Below are 6,208 nucleotides of genomic sequence, written 5' to 3' on the forward strand. Positions count from 1 at the left end.
GACTTACAACATTTTTTCAGGACAAACGTTACTGATTTTGGGATAAACAAAAGAAATAACTACTTCCATTAGCAGTAGCGTTTTTATGTAAAACGCGCTATAGATAAGTTAGCTATAGTGTGTTTTCCTTACGAGCGCTACTACTAGTTCGACTTAACCACCACCCCCGGCTCAAAATTTCGCTAAGTCCTCCTTTCCCCCCTGTTCCCCTACTCCTGTCGCGCCGCACCACCCGAGCCCGAGCCTCCCCTCACCGCCGCCGCCCGAGCCCACCCTCAACCTCACTGCCGCCGCCCGCCGCCGGTCTCGACCTCACCGCCACCGCCCTCGACCTCACTGCCGCCGCCCGAGCCCGCCCAGGATCGCCGCCTTCCGATCCCGAGCCCGCCCTCGCCGCCCCTACCTCGGTCGCCGAGCACCTCCCCGCCACTGTCTCTCCCCTCTCTGTAAGCCCCCCACCCTTCCCCCACCCCTCTCTCTTTGCTTAGTTAGTAGATGATTTTAGTAGTAGTAGATGTTAATTTAGGGTTCATAGATAATGATTTTTAGTAGTAGTAGATATTAATTAGTAGTAGTGATGGTAAACTAGTTGTATAATTAGCAGTAGTAGATGTTAATTAGTAGTAGATGTAGTAGTAGATGTTAATTAGTAGTAGTAGATGTACTAGTTTCTTTCTATTTATAGTAAGTTTATATTTAGTAAGAACGAGTTGAATTAATAGAACTAGTTTAGTTTTAGTTGAACTAGTTTAGTAAGTAAATTAATAAACTAGTTGAATTAATAGAACTAATGTATTTTTAGTAAGAAAATTAAAATGAATAGTTGAACTACTTTATTTTTAGAAAGAACTAGTTTTTTTCTATTTATAGTAAGTTTATATTTAGTAAGAACTAGTTGAGTTAATAGAAGTAGTTGAACATGTCATATTTGTTGTTATTTTTTTAGTTTAAGCAATTATTCGGGATGTACTAGTTGAATTAATAGGGTTTTTGCTTTTGCAGAAATCAAGGAGCCCCTCCATCATCCCCGCCGTCGTCCCCGTCACCGACCCCCTCCGACCTCGAGGTTAGACCAGGCAAATCTCCATGTCAATATGAGTCCTTTATGAGTTTCAGGCGCTTGTTTTGCCGGAGTGCCCGGTCATGTTTTGGTTACACCTCCGAGTGGCCTATGTTTTGCCGGAGTGTTGATTAATTTCCGTTCCGGCAAATTTCACGCGCTCGATATGTCCTTTTTTAGCAAAGGTCAAGCCGGATTTTTCTGTGAATTCTGGCATGACTTGTGCTAGAATATGTAGGAAATATCGAGTGGCCTGGATTTTCTCAAAAAATAATGATCTAATTTAGGGTTTTTAGTACATATATTTAATTGTACAAGTTTAATCTTTGAATTATGAACGTAGGAAATGTCGTACTCGGATGACGACAGTCTCCCGGGGGAGTGCAGCTGCTGCCACGATGATCGAGGTATGTGCAATAGGTTCGTAGAGCTGGATGAAGATCGGCGCTTCAGCATTAAGCTCGAGGAGACCTTCGATGTTGAAACGGTACGCAACAACGACAAATGTTTTTTTCGTAATTAAGCATGACTTCAACTATTTCAACGTCTAATTTTCATCTTTTACAATTCGACTAGCTTATCCCATGCCATGGAAGACGCTATGTCTTGGAGAGGATGGGTTTTGAAGACCATGAAAATTTTGAAACAAAGAAAATACACCTAAGGACCCATCGTGATATCAATTTCGAAGTAAATATGTACAATTCTCAGAGCATAACCCATTTTGGATGCCAAAATTGGGAAGCACTTTGCAAAATGTATGATTTTTATGAGGGTATGATTGTCACCATGGATCTTGGTAATCCTGACATCGAGCAAGACAATATGGACATTTGGGTCCTTGTTGATACGCTTCCGATTCTACCGCAATGTGAGTTTCTCAAACATAGTTATTAACTAATTTATATTGTTTATTTCAAAATAGTTGAAAGCTTATTTACATTGACAGCTTATTTTGAATCTTCAAAGAATGTGCAGAAGATGGTAGACAAAACCCCCGAGCGGTGGGACCGGCCTGTCGACCAGAAGGCCGGTAGCCGGCGGGGTCCACCAGTCGGCGGGCCCCATCGGTCGGCGGAGAAGCCGGCGAGCGTAGACACAGAAGGCTAGGGCCCATGCCCTGCCAGATTACCATTGTACCCCTGGGGGGTAGGCCTATATAAACCCCCCAGGGCACCCATGCAAGGGGATCCTTCTTCAGTAGTTCTAGACACCACATCGAGAGGAGAAGCGAGCTAGCCTTGCCCTTCTTCATCCTTTCACCGAACAGCTCAAGGAGCCTCTTGTAGCTACTTGTCGACCTAGTGACCATGCGGAGACCCAACAGAGCAGCAGTAGGAGTGTTATGTCCACGGAGAGCCCTGAAGCTGGGTAAGATCCGCCGGCGTGCATGTCTTCGCCTTATCCCGTTTCCAGGAACCGGCGATGTTTTATTGGCTCCCACAATGATAAGACACCGTTGGCATATGTCGCACCAACCACCCGACAGGCTCCATGAGGCATGCCTCCCGGTCTTGAAAATATCTACTGCCTCGTAATCTCGAAAATATCTACCGCGTAGAAGGTTTTAATGTTTGATAGCACTCTCACGCGTTATTATTTTTGCCAAATTTATAAACAGCGCACGAGTTGGATGTAGAAGCTAGCTGCGATTGGGTACGCAACAGACACGGTTTGGTCAGACTACCCGTGTGCCACACCCATGCCTTGCAGTCCCTCACATCAGCACAGTAGATTGGGCTCCATGAGGCTTGCCTCCCGGTCTTGAAAATATCTACTGCCTCGTAATCTCGAAAATATCTACTGTGTGGAAGGTTTTAATGTTTGATAGCACATAATTAGTATGTGTGGACCGTGTGCGATGTTTCTTACTCCCGCTCTGCTTCAGTCCCTTGATTCAAATTTTTAGTAGCCCCGGGCCCCGGCATTTCACTCCTGCCTCTGCATCCCTCGCAATCTCAAAAACATCTGCTCGCCCTTGATCCAAATTTTCTGTAGCCCCGCCTTGTTACTCCCGCCTAGTAAAATTTTCAGTTGTCGCGGTCTTTCCTCAAACACCACCTTGCCCCCCTCCACACACACCACACACTCCCCAAACCTCCGCTCACATAGACACACACCACCTCGAAACCATTGGTAGGTCGCCGCCATTGCCTCCGCCTCCATCCTCAACCTCTGCATGTCTGACGGGGAGCTCGAGGAGCCAATGGCCAAAAAGAGGTTTATTGCGGCCTCTTTGCCCGACGCTGGTGAGGTGGCTGCCGAGGTGTCCCCGTCGTCCTCCGCGGGCTCTTTATCGATCCGCCATCACCGGTCCCCCGATCTGCCCGCCGCCGCGCCCCTACGCCGGTTCAAGGACTTCCCCGTCCTCCCTCCGACCCGGCAATCAACGAGATCCTACCTCAGGGTTCGGCAGTGGCGGTGTGGGACGTGGGTCACTAAGATTATAGATCGGCAGACCCACACCCGCTGGTGGCTCGGTAGCTTCCACACAGCCGAGCTCGTAGCCATGGAGTATGACCGCTGGCAGGTCCGCTACCACGGCGCGGTGGCTAGGCTGAATTTCCCCTTCGGCACACGTCCGGTTCACCTCATTCCGCCGGAGCCAGGGTGGTGAGCTCGGCTATGGTGCGGGAGGACCACGAGGCATGGGAGCACCTCGAGGCCGAGGCCGCCGATGAGGTCTACATGCAAGAGCTCCGTCGACAGCACCCGGAGATCGTGGAGGCGGAGCGGGATATCTTTGACAGCGCGGAGGGCGTCGAGGTTATCGCGCTCTCCTCCGATGACGAGGTCGAAGGCAGCGAGGACGACGGCACGGAGGGTGTCGAGGTGGGCGGCGAAGACAAGGAGATCGATGTTGACGAGTGGAGGAGTGTCTTCCCCAACGACCCCGACGACGGCACCATCCCGGACCCGGCTTGCGGCACACCGTACATGAAGAGGAAGGATTGACTTGACCTCTACTTCGACCGAAAGTAGTTTAGCTTAGTTTAAATTTATGTTTTATGTTCATTTATGCAAAACTATCTATGTTTATGTTTGAATGCATGCTACTTTCAGTTGAACCTGCTTTGAACTTGACCAAATTCAAGTTTACAACATTAAGTTTAGGGGATCGACTAGAAATGGCGAAAAATTGCTGGAGTATATATACACCCACTAAGGGTTTTAGTCCTTTAACTTTTAAAGGATCGGCTAGACATGGCCTTATGCCTTGTTTATTTCAGTTCTTCACAAAGTGATGCTCTATATGTGCAACTATTCGCCGTGCAGTTCAATTTCATCAATAACAATTTCAACAATACCACTATGAATTACGATATTTGGTTGTTGTTAAGGATATTGCAGTTAACATGTCTTTTCTTTTTTTAACAATAACTAGTGTAATCTAGACGTGCACAATACCAATTTGAATGACTATTTGCTTGTTTTTAAATGTTATGCCTGATGCAGTTAACACACCTTTCCACTTCTTGTTTTTCTTAACTAGCGTGCTTAAGGCTACACACTGAAGTTATCATTTGTAGATTATGTTGTCTACCATGGATATATTTGCTTGATGTTTAGCCTGTTGTGCTTAACATGCCTTCATATATACTCATAAAGGACAATATTGAGAACAGTGTTGTTTTCCATCAAGGTTAGTTTCATCGCATTGCTTATATGTACTCACTGTTCAGGATTTCGGTAGCTGGTACCATATAGCCTAGGGATGATAAGGGATTAATCGTTGAATCAGACATTTCACTGAATATATCAGTAAGACATTTATCAGTAGGTTAACTAGGTCCATATTTAATATATCTGAGACTACATAACAACATGCATTGTACTGAATGTCTAAATATGCAATCCCAGGCTACATAGCAACAAGGAAGAGTGTTACCTTAATGTTTTGATGATGTCTAGATATACATGTAATAAAATCTTATATAATGGGATGGAGGGAGTGTTGTACTACATCATTTTGCAATCGTTGTTTAGCTTCTAATATTAACTTGGTGCTTTTAGGTACACATGTCATTGCCAAAGATCCACACTTAGACCCTTTCAGCGTATGGGGCAATTGTAACACCCCCAAAATTCAACCATAATTTTATTAAGTAAAATTTGGCCAGAAATAAAATTTTGAATTATACTAGGTCATTTATTAATTTCAGAGCCTTTTATATTTTCTGTTTTACAAAATTCTCCCCTCCATAGAAGATTATTTTGTAGAATGTTGTGGTCCTTGGTTGTTTTGTAAATCATTTCATTTATATCATAAATAACAGTTGGAAATATTTTCATAATAAAATTTGCCACAAATAATCCTTTTAAAGCATTTATCAAATTCTTAAAATGCTTCCGTTGCACTATAAATATTTTAAATAATTATTTTAAAATCCCACAAAAATTATGAGAGGTCAGGTGATGCCTATAAATCACTTTTGTGCAAAAACCTAACTATGTGTTTTGAAAATTTTGAGTGAAACATCCTCTTTTCATTTCTACCCCATTCCTCAGTTATAACTGCAACCCTAATTCTCCTAGCTCCATTAATTCTGAACCTTTGTCATCTCTTAGTCCTTCCAACCAAAACCTTAACTCCAGGGGATCAGCTTTATTTGCATCTTTTAATTCCACCAAACACTCGTCTGAAGTTTTTGTCCGGAACTGAATTCTAGTAAAACTTGCACTAGCAATTTTCTCATCTTTCTAAACTAACTCCACCACCATCTGTATCATCTAAAGAGATCCCATCCTGCCAAATTTCAGATCCAGAAGAATCTTCTAGCCAGCCCTAGCATTCTGTCGAACACCTCATGTGCATGACAAAATTCTGCAAGTTCATAAACTTGCATTGGGAACCTGCTCATCTAATCAAACCACCATGTCTACTAGCTCAATGATACCCTAATTCAACTCTCTGGAAGGTTTTATTAGCATAAGAGGCTCCTAGACCACCAAGGAATTTCGTTGATCACTTTGTGCATGTGCTCTGGGCATGACCAGAGCGTGCGTTTTGCATGCGTCGGCACCGAGCTTGTTCTGTGTCTCTGCTGCCCCCCCTCTCAACCTGATCCTTCTCTGGATCAACTCGACCACCTGGACCCTCGCCGACACCTCCCCTTGGCTCCTAGCACCGTCCACCGCTGTCAACAA

The sequence above is a fragment of the Triticum urartu genome, chromosome 2, assembly GCF_003073215.2.
Source record: "Triticum urartu cultivar G1812 chromosome 2, Tu2.1, whole genome shotgun sequence".
NCBI lineage: Eukaryota > Viridiplantae > Streptophyta > Magnoliopsida > Poales > Poaceae > Triticum > Triticum urartu.